Consider the following 15322-nt stretch of genomic DNA (forward strand, 5'->3'; position numbering starts at 1 on the left):
GTTTCTCCTTCTATGATAGCAATATTGTACATTGTAATTTTCCATTGACTGTTGGAGACAAACAGGTGTCTTGATCTACTTTTCTCAACCCCATTTGTTTTTTCACTATGGTCTGTCATATTGGCTGGAAGATTTATTGGATAAAATAAGCACCTTCTTGATTGGTTTACCTATATATATATATATTTTTTTATAACACATAGCATATAACTAACAAATGGATGTATTTTAAAGATAGAGGACAATTTTATACAATCACAATACTTTTAACACATAAACACACAACTGGATTCTTCATTTAAAGTGCATTAAGCGGCAACAGATACATGCCCCAAGCAACTACATATAATGCAAAGGTTACAGCCAAAGTGGACAGCACATCCAAATCAAAGAATATTTGCTCAATTCAACACTTTCCAACAAATTGAAATTACACAAAGATTAATGACACGCAGAATGAAAGATCTGAGCAGTGTGGATGATGCAGATATGCTGAACATGTGTCTTGAAAGCAGATGGAAACATCTCTGGCTGTTGACATCATTTGGGACTGCCTGATAACTTTCAATCATGGATTTCTTTGTAACTAATTCTTGTCAACTCCAAAAGAGCCCAAGAGTAGTCATCAAGATTGAGCTTCATTTCCAAGGAGACAAAATAAAATCCCAATCATTTTATCCAAGAACAACACTTACATTAAACCTTGTGGAGAGTTCTGGAAAACACCAAGATTGTTCTTGAAACTTTTTTAGTAATGACATCAGATATCAAGTCAGCTTTATTTATCATCCAAACCATGCTTGCACGACAAAGACAAGATAGCATAATGGTGCGAGCATGGTTTGAACGATAAATATCCTTGGACATCAGATATCAGGTCGGTTACAGATTTAAGCTCTGCTCCAGGAGATATCCCTAGTTCAACAACCCAATGCAGGGCAAAATGTTCAGCGTTGTAGCAGACATGATCTTTTGAATGAGACTAGGTTGGGTAGATGCAAAGGCCCTTTAGGTATAATTCAGAGGAAGTTACTTTCTCAGTCTCCGACCAAAATGGATCAATCAAATGTGGGACTTAGTGTGCCAAAGCACTTCATAGAACATTAAGGCTGCAGACAACCACTGTACTATTGAAATTCATCTTTAGAAAATTCATAAATCATTACCTAAAAATTTGAGATATGGTATAAAATTCACTCCCAGGGGATTTATGTGGAGAAGAAAGTAAATAAATCAATTTTTTTTTTCCTAGCTGTCATTTCTTGACTTGTACAAATGATATGGTTCCCTGTTATATAAACCATGATACAACCTGGTTTCATGGAGTGTATGCAATCCCCTGTAACGCAGGGCTCACTAAAAGCGGCCCAAGAGCAAATTTTAACTAATCTTCAATCTGAAAGTACCAATCATCGCCCAGATTGAAATACAATAAAATTGAAGCAGTAAATATACAGTTAAATAGCTGGTGTTGTCAGCTTGGTCTCTTCATACAAATTGCACTGCCAGTTCCCTCTACACGAAGGACTGCAGACACCGTGATTGAAATAAAAATAAAGCTGAAGAAACTCAGCAGGTCAGTATACTTTATATATAAAAGATACATAACCAACATTTTGGGCTTGAGTCCTTCATCAAGATATGAACAAAATGTTAGGGATCTTTATTATTCTACCCAAGCACCAACTGTTTAAAAAAAATGTCACTTTTTAACTGAAATTTGCAAACCTGGCTTTCCTAAAAATATGACTTGATTAAAAATTTGGGTATTAAAGGAACAATGATACTCTAACTTTGCATTAATAAAATAAAGTTTGAGAGAGGGAAAATGTCAGTCTACATGTCCAGAATCTATTAATAGGACGAAATTGTTACAAGGGATTTTGCGCAATGTTGATGTAACTGGTTAGTTTGGTAGATTTGTGACAAAACATTAGAAGGGTGTGGATACTAGCCCTGTCTACTACTTGAGCAACAAGAAGCTCACATCCCAAAGTAGTAGTAAAAACAATTTTCCATAGTCTATTGAAGTCCTGAGGGTGGCGAATTATAAGTTTTACTCTACATGACCATTCATATTTGAGGGGTAATGTGCAGGGCAAACAGTAGTCATAGTCTCATTTTGTGTATAGGATGTGAATGCAGCTCCACAATCACATAACTGTGGCTACCACTATTACAGAAAGCAAACAGCTGGATTAAACTGTTTACACCTAAGTGGTCATTGCCGACCGACTGTGAAGAATCCATTTATTCCTACTCTTAATCTGTTAACCTACCAGAGCAGCTGTGGAATTTAAATTTAGTTAATCTGGAATGAAAAAAACCACAACTAGTCTTCATGACCATAACAGTGAAAACTACTTATAGAAGAGAGCATAACCCACAAATCCCAGTCAGTACAATGCGAAAAACTATCAGGAGAGCAGGGTTCCCAACATTAACTCTGGGGAGTGTAGACAGACTGAAAAATATAGGCACCACAGGTACTCAAATCATTGAGACTCAACGAAGTATATGCAAACATTTATAGATGGATCCATCGGAACACAAATCTCACTCACTTCATGCAAGTCCTATCTTTAATCCACCTTGTACTAGGGCATCTTCCTAAACTGAAGCAGCCACAAAATAAGAGTATCTCAATAAAAACAGGACCATAGTAGCTCTGACACTGGTTTGGTAATCCAGTCTCATCAACAATTAATTTAGGGGCAAAGATTCAAATCTCACCCTGATAGGTAAGGAAAAAAGCTTAGAATTGGCTGGACAGCAAATGGATTGCCATCAAATTACCCTGCTTTTAAGGCAGGGTACTTCCATCATAGCTAGAAATGATTTGCATGCAATTTCAGATTTTCATCAGGGTTGACTTTTAACTTTTCTGAAATGGTCTTGGGTAGCACAGTTGACATAGCAGTTAGCACAACGACTTTATGGCACAAGAGATTGGGACCAGGATTTGAATCCAGCGCTCTCTTTCAGGAGCTTGTACATTTTCCTCGTGTCTGTGTGGGTTTTCCCCGGGGCGGCTCCAGTTTCTTCCCACCATTTGAAACATACCGGGGGGGGGGGGGGGGGGGCGTAGGTCAATTGGGTGTAAATTGGGCGGCATGGACTCATGGGCCAAAATGGCCTGTTAACATGCTTCATGTCTAAATTTTAAAACAAAATTAAAGCATCAAGTTGCCCGAAATTGCCTTAACAAATTCAAGGTAGAAACACCTTCAACACAAATTGCTTTCACTGAAATTCCACATTCAAAAATGCACATTCACTCTCCCAACATTTGGGGGCATATGGTAGAGGTCTTATCAAGAAAAAAACCAAACACTATAATCACTCATGAAATTATGACTGTTAGCTAAATTCTTAAATTATCAACATCACTGGCTACCTTCAGCAGGTTAGGCCCACAAGAATGGTGGCCATTTTGGGACCCAATCAAGAGAGAGTAGCCATAGGGAGCCTTCAACATTGACTCTGGATCTCACAGACCATTATAGTTGGTCAATGACCAGCAAAAATTACTATCCTGCTTTAGTATTCCTCCGTGCCAACTTCTAAGAATCAGTGAGGCAATAAGGCTAGAGCATTCTTAGTGATTTTGTGTCTCCACTAGAGTTCAAGTTAACAAGTCCTAAAGAATGCTCCAGCCAATCTGAATCTGTGTCACATGAGGAACTTTTTTTTTGCAGTTTCTTGGGACTGTTTTCTGCACTTAGACTTCCAACTCAAATCAAATTCAACAAGATTACTTCTGATTGGCTTGTCATTATTTGCTACTTCCTCAATGTAAATATGCAATGCCATCCTGAAGTACTTACAGTCAGCTTAAGTGGAAGTATTTGGAGCTTGCGCAGTTGAAATGACAAGATATTAAAATTAATAACTGAGGCTGAACATATTTAAAATAATAAATAAATCAATCCAGAATATTGCCTAGTCAGAGTACTCATTCTAGTGTTAGGCTTTGTACTGCAGAATTGGGCACAGATGACAGTGACTAATGCAGTGCAAGACTACAAAAAAGAAAACTTGGGTCTCTATCTCCCCTCGCCACAGATCAATGCAGACCATGGGAATATCTGATGGAAGTTTTACAATTAAGGAGAAATAGAATTAAAATCTGCAGTTATTGAGGGGTTAACTGCAACAGAGAGATTAAGATGAAACTATAAAACACTAGCTAGGCTCCTGTATCCAACTCTGATCACCACTTCTCTCTATGGCAGTTATTTTGTGACAAATAAACTTAAAACATTACAAGGATGAGACAGCATTATAAAGAATACAGACAGCAATGGACAATCTTAAAAATAAAAATTGGATTGGGTAAAGGCAGTACTTTGGAAAGAGGAATGATTTAACTATACAACAAGGTTATGACAGAAAAACAAGAGAAATCCATTTTACCAGCAGAGTTCAGTAATTAGCATTCATGAAATTAAAGTAAAATGTTGTTTTCGAAAGGTGTTGAGTCACAACATTTCAATTCAAAATGTGGTCAAAAATCTGGAACTCACTGCCCGAGAAGCTGTGGAGCTATTTAGAAAGTACCTGGGTGAGCACACTCAGATCACAGGTGGAAAAGGCTGTGATTTTCTCCTGTGCCACAGAGTTAGAACCATAGAACACTATAGCACATAAGCAGGCCTTTTGGCCCATCTAGTCCATGTTGAATTATTTTTCTGCCCAGTCGCATTAACCTGCACCACAGCCATCCATATCCCTCCCATCCATTAACCTATCCAAATATTTCTTAAATGTCAAAAGTGAGCCCACATTTACTTCAGCTTTTCACCCTTAACCCATGTCCTCTAATCCTTTACCCCTTTTACAGAGATCCCACTTAATTGGCAGGTGAACGACCCGTGTTTAAAGCTAGGTCGAGTTGTTCACACTGAACAAGAAAAGCCAGGTCAGGAGCCGATACAAAACACATTGGCTCTGACACTACCTACCTTGCCGGATAATTACTGGGATGAAATGACCCTCCACCCCACATTAGTTGCATTCATACAGGTAAGTGAAGTCAATTCCCATCTTTCAACGGCAGTGCAAAAGGGGTAAAGCTTGTCTTGCCCATCAGCAGAAAAAGCCTGCTTGCATTTACTCAATCTATACCACTCATTTTTTTTTATACCTGTATCAAATCTCCCCTCATTCTTCTAGGTTTCTTCTAAACTATCCTGTAACTCAAGTCCTCAACATTCTTGTAAATCTCTGCACTCTTTTAATCTATTCGTTTCTATGCTCTCAAGTACAGAAATCTTCAAATAAAAAAATTGTGAGAATTAAGTGGGACAGCATGGTTAGCATAATGCTGTTACCGCACCAGCGATCAGGACTGGTGTCTGTAAGGAATTTGTACGGTCTCCCTGTGTCTGCATGGGAAAATTGCACATAGGTGACAGACAATTGGAAGATGAGGCAGAAATGTGAACATTCAAGATTAGATGAATAAAAGATAAACCACTGTGTAAATGGGATGACAACTACCTACACGAGTGCAGGAGAAGCGTGCGCAAGGCCTGATCAGGCCAAACAGCCCACTTCAATGGTTTGATTGTTTAGTTGTACCAATGAATCATAGGTCAGTAAAATATGGAGGTTTTGCTATGTAGAATTGAAGAGACAAATGGATTTAGAGCCAGGGTAAAGTAAAATAGCTCCTGGAACACAGTTGAACATGATTCCACATCTTCAGGAAATATTCTATGAAAAGGAACAGGCAACAAAGCAAGATTTTACCTTGAAAGGAAATATTACATCTTAAAGCACAAGACACCACCTTTACAAAGTTCATGATTCATGCGGGGAAATCTTTCAAGGATGCAAGATAAAGAAATGTGAAGCGAGATCTGACAAGAGCACAGTTCTTTTAATCATTACAGCAAAAGGAACAACATGTACAACTGACCTCATGCCAGCTGAGTCCAGACTAAACCTTAATGAGAATTTTTATTCCATACAGTTATGCAGATACCAGGGTGACTCGAATAACACTCTACATTTTCTTTAATAAATGCAAGTTCCGCTCTCCCCCATGCAAAGAGCACTTTGACCAGGCTGCAAAAAGAGCCAAATTATCAATGTGAAGGGAGTTTAAAAATCTGGAGGAGGGCAGTGGGAAGGTCAAACTGTTTTTTTAAAAAAAAATATTTATCAAAGTCTCATTACTTCCAAGATTGTAGTTTTTCCAAGGTTGAAACAAGTTATCTGGGTAGAGTAGATTGTGCAAAGTTTAAGTGCCAAAGAGGGAGGCAGGAACCTAAACCAAATACTTCTGAACTTTCTTAGATATGCTACCACATACTTTATCTAGCACAAAGCCTAATGTTTGTTGTCCTTAAATTAATTTACCCAAACTTCACCACTCACCCGCATAATACAATGACAACGCCCCAAAGTCACACTAAATTTCAGATCCATTCCCTCACCATCAATGCATTTTTACCCAGTGTCTTTCCTTTGGCTTGGCTTCGCGGACGAAGATTTATGGAGGGGGTAAAAAGTCCACGTCAGCTGCATGTAACAGTTTAGTAACACCCTCCAATGTCCAATGACTTACCACCAAAGTGGCGCCCTAGTATTTAACCAGCGACAGATCAGTACTTACCATTATTCACAACAGATCAAAACAACCCAAGCCTGCTACTGATGCACAATTTTCATTCACTAATGCACTATTGGGAGTACCCTTCCACAAGATGACATGCTTGTATTCAGTGACACAATCAAGGAAACGTTCAATACATATAACTCATTCATGGGCAGATATGACATCTGATGACACTTACAAAACACCCTCATACAAAATGACTGTTCCAAGGTCACCCTACATAGTCTAACAAATCCTGAGGGACATCTGATAAATTTAACAGCTGTGACAATACCAGGGACTCCCTGTAAACTAAGACACGCTCAGGATTCCATCAGATTCTGAGATAACAATATTTTGGAAACACTCAACAGGTCAGGTAATGTTTTTGAAGAGAAAAATTTAATATTTCAGGTTAATAGCCTGAAAATATTAAATCCATAATTTCTGTTTTGGATTTTTCAGAAACCAAGCATTGACAGTGAAATTACTATCACTCTCCCAGGATAACTGATATTCTTCTGGGACGTTCTTTTTAAATAGTTTCTGAGAGTTAACTGATCAAATTAAAATAGAGCTGTTGTGAAAAAATATTTCTTTGGTAAAATAACAGAAATAACTATCAGTGAACAAAGCCAGAGAGAAAAAAGTCTGCATGGCCCCAGTAATAAGAAACCGGTTTTCTGCAAGAACTGTATTATGTTGGAGAAAGAAGGGTCAAAAAGTGAGGAAAAAAAAGCTGCAGTGGATTAGAAATAGCTTTTTCTGAGAGCAAAACCCATTAATTAGAGGATTGTACATAAGCTACTCTGTTTTTGATAAAGCACAACTCACAAGTTAAACAACCCTTCTTCTGAATAAAGTATCAACTTCCATTGAAAGTTACTGTAAATTCAAAAGATAATATGCAGATGTTGGGGTATAGAACAGTACACAAAAAAATCTCTGGAGACACTCAGGTCTCACAGCATCCATAGAAAAGTGACAATTCAGGTTTGAGCCCTCAACTCCTGAAAAAGGGCTCTGGCACGAAAAAGCACTTTCTCTGGATGCTGCGTGACCTGCTAAGTTTCTCCAACACTTATATGGACTGGATCATCAGGTCACTGGTAATGTCTGGACCTGTGTGTACATTTAACCATAACCGGAGCATTCTCTCCCCCCACCCCCATGAATTGGGAGAGGACAAAGATGGAAAATGACAGTAAGAAACAATACCACTGACTCATCTTCTTTCTTTGGCTTGGCTTTGCGGACGAAGATTTATGGAGGGGTATGTCCACGTCTGCTGCAGGCTCGTTGGTGACTGACAAGTCCGATGCGGGACAGGCAGGCACGGTTGCAGCGGTTGCAAGGGAAAATTGGTGGGTTGGGGTTGGGTTTTGGGTTTTTCCTCCTTTGTCTTTTGTCAGTGAGGTGGGCTCTGCGGTCTTCTTTAAAGGAGGTTGCAGCCCGCTGAACTGTGAGGTGCCAAGATGCACGGTTGGAGGCGATATCAGCCCACTGGCGGTGGTCAATGTGGCAGGCACCAAGAGATTTCTTTAGGCAGTCCTTGTACCTCTTCTTTGGTGCACCTCTGTCTCGGTGGCCAGTGGAGAGCTCGCCATATAACACGATCTTGGGAAGGCGATTGTCCTCCATTCTGGAGACATGACCCACCCAGCACAGTTGGGTCTTCAGCAGCGTGGATTTGATGCTTGCGGACTCTGCCAGCTTGAGTACTTTGATGTTGGTGATGAAGTCATTCCAATGAATGTTGAGGATGGAGCGGAGACAGCGCTGATGGAAGCGTTCTTGGAGCCATAGGTGATGCTGGTAGAGGACCCATGATTCGGAGCCAAACAGGAGCGTGGGTATGACAACGGCTCTGTACACGCTGATCTTTGTGTGTTTCTTCAGGTGATTGTTTTTCCAGACTCTTTTGTATAGTCTTACAAAGACGCTATTTGCCTTGGCGAGTCTGTTGTCTATCTCTTTGTCGATCCTTGCATCAGATGAAATGGTGCAGCCGAGATAGGTAAACTGGTTGACCGTTTTGAGTTCTGTGTGCCCGATGGAGATGTGGTAGTCATGGTGGGGAGCTGGCTGATGGAGGACCTCAGTTTTCTTCAGGCTGACTTCCAGGCCAAACATTTTGGCAATTTCCGCAAAACAGGATGTCACGCGCTGGAGAGCTGGCTCTGAATGGGCAACTAAAGCGGCATTGTCTGCAGAGTAGTTCACGGACAAGTGGTGTGAGCTTGCAGGCGCTTCAGATTGAAGAGACTGCCATCTGTGCGGTACCGGATGTAAACAGCGCCTTCATTGTTGAGGTCTTTCATGGCTTGTTTCAGCATCATACTGAAGAAGATAGTAAAGAGGGTTGGTGCGAGGACGCAGTCTTGCTTCACGCCGTTGTCAATGGAGAAGGGTTCGGAGAGCTCATTGCTGTATCTGACCCGACCTTGTTGGTTTTCGTGCAGTTGGATAACCATGTTGAGGAACTTGGGGGGGCATCCGAGGCGCTCTAGTATTTGCCAAAGCCCTTTCCTGCTCACGGAGTCAAAGGCTTTGGTGAGGTCAACAAAGGTGATGTAGAGTCCTTTGTTTTGTTCTCTGCACTTTTCTTGGAGCTGTCTGAGGGCAAAGACCATGTCAGTAGTTTCTCTGTTTGCGCGAAAGCCACACTGTGATTCTGGGAGGACATTTTCGGCGACACGAGGTATTAGTCTATTAAGAAGAATCCTAGCGATGATTTTGCCTGCAATGGAGAGCAGAGTGATTCCCCTGTAGTTTGAGCAGTCTGATTTCTTGCCTTTGTTTTTGTACAGGGTGATGATGATGTCATCACGAAGGTCCTGAGGCAGCTTTCCTTGGTCCCAGCAGAGCATGAAAAACTCATGCAGTTTGGTATGCAGAGCTTTGCCACCAGCCTTCCAGACCTCTGGGGGGGGGGGGGGGGGGATTCCATCCATATCTGCTGCTTTGCCACTTTTCAGTTGTTCAATTGCCTTATATGTCTCTTCCCAGGTAAGGACCTCATCCAGCTCAAGACTCAAGGTTTGTTGAGGGAGCTGGCATTCAATGAACAACCAGCTTCAAACAATCAAGCTCAGTCCTGGGGACAACATGTTCTGCAACTTTCTGACAGATTAATTTCCAGTCTGACATACTATACTGATAAGAAACCAGCCTTTACAACTTTACAATACCAAAATAATTTAAGGCACACCAAGGTTCCTCCACTTCTGTTTCGTATTATTATAATAAATTCCCTTGCATAATTGTCCATCGCCTTGCAATTCTCAGGACTGAATTCAATGTTTCACTTTACTCCAACTAAAACAATTCATTTATAACTTGCTGCTGTCTCCAACTTTCATACTGGATACCTGCACTTAGTCAATTTTTTGTTTTGCATGCAAACTTTTCAATGAAATCTCCTTGCAACTTTAGAACAGTGATAATGTGCAACGAAAAGCATGGGACAAAGAAATTCCAATGCAGTCTTCTTGTCAATAAAACATTTAAACATTGTTTCTTGCTTTCTGCACAGAGATAATTTGTTCTAAATTGGCCACCTTTCCGTTTTTATGACATGAGATTGTCTCAGTAGGATCAATGACAATTACATCATATGGGCCAATTTCATCAACCATACTTGTTACCACCACAAAGACATTCAACCAAGTTAGTAAGCCATTATCTTTTCTTGACAAATGCATGCTTTCAGTCACATATTTCCAAATTATGATTTACTGTCACTCAAGTATATTCCATTAATTTGCTCAACTGATTTGTAATTATTCCCATCATCCATTTCCCCCTATATGTGAAAGGCTGGCAGCCTTTGTCCTCTTCCAAAGTCTTAAAAGGACTGAAAAAAAAACCGCATCTCCCCAAGTTCCTTTTTAATCCCACCCAGTTAGAACCGTAGAATGTTACAGCACCGAAAACAGGCCATACGGCCTCTCTGCTCTGCGCTGACCATCATCTCCCTAGTCTCACTGACTTGCTACCATTCCATAACCCTCCACGCCTCTCCCATCTATGTACCTATCCAATTTATTCTTAAAGCACACGATCAAACCTAGCATTCATGATATCAGATGGCAGCTCATTCCACACTCCCATCACTGAGTGAAGAACTTCCCCCTAATGTTCTCCTAAACCTTTCCCCTTTCAGCTTAAAACTATGACCTCTCAGATTTATCTCCCCCAACCTCAGTGAAAAAAGTCTAATATTCGCATCAACTCTGTCTATACCTCTCAATCTTGTAAACTTCTATCAAATGTTCTCTCATTCTTCTTTGCTCGTAAGAATAAAGTCCTAACCTGTTTAATCTTTCCCTGTAACTCAACTTCTGAAGACATGGCAACATCCTAGTAGATGTGATTTGCACTCTTTCCATCTTATTGATACTTTTCCTGTCATTAAGTGCCCAGAACAGCATACAATATTCCAAATTTGGCCTCACCAATGTTTTAAACAACTTCAACATAACATCCTAATTCCTATACTCAATACTTTGATTTATAAAGGCTAAGATAACAAAAGCTTTCTTTACAAACCAGTCCACATGCAACACGACCTTCAGGGAATAATGCATTTCTATTCCCAGATCTCTCTGCTCCTCCACACTCCTCAGTGCCTTATATATCTCCTGTCTATCTCCTACCTTGGTTTGCCCTTGCAAAATGCATCACCTCACAATTGTCTACATTAAACTCCATCTGCCATTTTTTGGCTCATTCTCCTAGCTATTCCAGATCTGTGGCCAAGGTCATTTTGATACGTTCCAATGCTTACGGTAAACTCGATTCAACCCTGATGATTAATCTACTCTAAAAATTTTAAAGCTGAAACAAAGCTCTTAGTATTTCCTCTATGAACTCCATTTAATATTCAAACCTTAATGACAAAGTTTGTACAGTATTTTTTTTAAAAGATGCACAGTGTTAATTTACCATTCCCATATCTTTGAACTCTTGGTCTTTGATCTCATCTCAAACTCACAAACGAAGAGTTTTATTTTAGTTGCCAATGTCTATTCATGTTCATACCTTCTTAATTTCCTTTTTTTAAATGTCATTATCACACTCTCTCTGGCCCTTAAGCAGAGCTCAGCTAAAGAATTTAATTAAACTCTTTCCTGCACAATTTATTTTTGTGATGCCATTTTTCCACATGCACGCTTCGGCATAAACAAAGTCCATCAAGTGTTTATACTAACAGCTGTAAATGTCTGATTTTATGGGACCTTTCTTTACTGCAGGAATTTTCTGTCTTGTTGACTGGCAGTGTCAATTCTGCTTAACGAAATGTGGATGCAGTACAGACATTTTTATTGCTCAAGTGGCCCTTTTGGAACCAGAATCAAGTCATACAACACTTATTTAGGTGAGATTTCAGAGGTTGGGTAAATGAAGGCAAAAAAAAATTCTAATTTATTCATGCACTTACGGAAGACAACAGGCAAAACATCAAACTGAAAACTGCAAAGGCATCAAAGACAGACCACTGATATTTGCTATTTACATTCCAGAGGGGCCTTACACAAAATAGAGCAGCTGCTCAGGTCTAGCACCAGAAGGCTGCAGCATCAACTTTATTTTTCTAGATAAACTTTATTTTCTGTTGGTTTCCAACCAACAGCTAATTTGGTGGACTTGATGAGGGGCTGTGTCCAATCAATGAAGGAATCTTCATTTACTTACCCTGGCCTTGTAACCGTTTCCAATAAGTGTACTTCATCGAATTTTTGAATAGACACTTGCCTGAAATGCTGATTATAGGTGCATGATTGGCGGTAACTGCATGAATACACCTCAGTTTTTGTGCTTTATTTTGCCAAATTGATCCATCCATCCATCAAGCAGTCAAACTGGTTTTCAAATGCCTTTTCCAAGCCATTTTCTTCACATCCTGAGTACTGAGGTATCACCATTTTCTACTTCAGTGGATTTGTTCAACCACTAGATATTACAGCCCACAAACACCTGTACCATACAGTCTACCTTTTATTTTCAAAACGCATCTCTGAACAAATGCCTTCCATCAAAGCTGAGCATTGAGTAGATAGAACTCACAGTACAAAACTGCTCTCAACCCAAGGGGACTGGAGATCCGATGCATTTCTCTTGCAATTTATATCTTCTCTGCTGTAGCATTCTTGCCCCAATCATTATTTGATATTACTTTTGTCCTTTTTTCTTCATATGCTTATTACAAATTTTGTCCTTGTAGTGCTATTAAGTTACTGATCTGTTTCATCCAAAAGGTCATAAACCCAAAATGTTGCTCTCTGCAAATGCCAAATGATTAGCAACTTAATAGGGGGCCAGTGATGTTCTGCAGCTGAAGAGCACATCAACTAGAGGCGAGCAACCCATGCAGGCTGTAGGCGACTGTGGCGGACTGCTGGAGACCACCTGAAGGGGTACCAGGTATTGGAACTGGAATGCAAGAGGGTGCCAAGGGCACTGAAGGTTTCCTGATCATGTCAGAGATTCAGATCTGGCGCTCAGGTTTTGAATCAAGCCAGTGTGGCTGCAGGAACACTGGAAGCTAATCCATGGACACTCGGTGACTCTGGGGAGACTTTCTTTTGCTCATCTTTCTCTGGCTGCAAGAGACATTTCAGGCAATTTCTGCCTATGGCAAATCTGTCTGCCTTACTAAAGCAAATTCCTTGTAATATTGCACTATTTTTATCTTATGACAATCAAGGAATCTTGAAAAATTTCTGTATTTCCTGTTCATCATTTAGATTTCAACAATAACTTCTATTTATCTAACATTTTTAAATATGGAAATAAATTATCCAAGGTGCTTCACAGGAGCTCTATCACACAGAAAGACAATGGGAAGTTACACTTGGAAATTTCAGGGCAGGTAAAAGGCTTTTTATTTAAATCCATTCAAAGGATGTGGGCTTCGCAGGCTAAACCAGGATTCAATTTTAAAAAAATTCAATCATTGTTCTTGGAGGCAAGTTGCCTTCTTCAACTGTTGTTAGGAAACATCCAGGATTTTGACCAAGTCACAGCGAAGGAACAGTAACACACTTAAAAATCAAATTGTGCATGGTTTGTAAGGCAACTTCCAGGTGGTGGTATTCCCATGCTTTTATTGCCTTTATCTTTCTGGCTGATGGATTTGGAAGATTTAGTGAGTTATTGCAGTCTGTAGATAGCATGAACTGAGTTGGTAGAGTGATGGAAGGTTGTGGATGGAGTGAACATCCAGTGGGCTGTGATATCCTGAATGGTGACAAGCTTCTTGAGTGTTAACCTGTAATCATCCAAGCAGGTGAAGAATATTCCATCAAACTCCTGGCTTCACCCTTGTAGATACGATTTGGGGAGCAATAAGTGGGGTACTCAACACAGATTCCTAGTCTCTGGCCTGCTCTTCAATTCAGTTTCTACTTCAGTTCAACTTCTGGTCAATGGCAACCTCCAATATATTGACATTTAGTGATAAGAATACCACAATGTCAGATAATGATAACCAGTTCATTGTCATATACATTGTTCAATGCACACACCCCAAAATTCTTACTTGTTACTGCTGAACCAAGGACTATGGATTTATTTCTATGCAAATAAAGACCATTCTCCCTCTTTTTGCTACTTTCAACTATTTGGTCAACTTTTGACCAAAATGTAAATACTAGAATCACAGAAAATTATAAAAACACAGTAGTCAGTTAGTATGTGTTCAGAATACCTGAAACATTAGTTGAAGTGCTATTCTGTTCTCAGGCTGTTTTCATTTAATATTCCCATGCATTCAAGCCTTCTGCTCTTCTGTTTATCCATGTAAAATTAAAACAATTAAATAATCGCTGTTCATCTGGCTCCACATCAGCAACCCCATGTCAGAACCCGACCTTGCCTGTGGCTTTGTGGTATTCAGCAGTTACTTCTGAACCAGAGGACAAGAGATCCAAGTCCCACTCCAGAGACTCAAGTACAAAATCCAGGCTGATAAAACAAGCGCAGTACTGGGAGGGTGTATCACTGAGAAACAATCCAACCCCAACTTCATCGATGCAAGACAATACACAAGGCAAGCCTTTTTTCACCGTTGGCAACCCAATTCCAAATTCTCACAGGCAGGTTTCTATAGATCCCACACCTCGTGACGTTTGTTTTTGGATGAGACTACCATAGGGAACCTTGTCAAACATTGTACTAAAGTCCATATCCTGCCTTCATCGATTTCTTTTGCCACCACCTGAAAACAAAACAATAGATTACAATTCTCAGGATTCTCCCTATCACCCTTCTTGATCAAGGGAACAAAACCTCCAGTCCTTTGATACACTGAATTAAAAACAGAACCAGTCATACAATCAGCATGGAAACTCTCAGTACTAAAGAAACTATAAAATCTTGCCAGGCATTCTGTGGAATTTAAGGTGCAATAATATAAATCGAAGAGGTCAGCCCTGACCAAGACTGGTGGCACAAGATCTACTTCGGAGAGCCACGCACACAATGAAGACACCAAGAAGGTGGGGTACCTTCCAAAGGTGACACTTGCAGCCGTCCTTTCGGGGGGTGGGGGGAGGGTGCAGGTCCTGTGGGTAGGAAGGATCTCTTGGACTCGTTCAAGAGGGATGGAATGGTGCTAGGAAGAATTTGGGGCCACATGGGCCCATCCTCCAGGGTCGGGCTTCACTTCATTCGCTCCCCTCCCCTCCCCTCTGCGAGGCCCGCTGGCCAGCCCAT

The 15322-nt window shown here is 40.3% G+C and overlaps 1 protein-coding gene across 4 annotated transcripts in view; it reads right to left on the minus strand.

The window, feature by feature from the left end:
* The window catches only part of arhgef18b (rho/rac guanine nucleotide exchange factor (GEF) 18b), a 128741-nt gene that overhangs the window by 44919 nt on the left and 68500 nt on the right, over positions 1-15322 (minus strand). The gene's annotated exons all lie outside the window — the stretch shown is intronic.

Source organism: Narcine bancroftii, chromosome 3, assembly GCF_036971445.1.
Source record: "Narcine bancroftii isolate sNarBan1 chromosome 3, sNarBan1.hap1, whole genome shotgun sequence".
Taxonomy (NCBI): Eukaryota; Metazoa; Chordata; class Chondrichthyes; order Torpediniformes; family Narcinidae; genus Narcine; species Narcine bancroftii.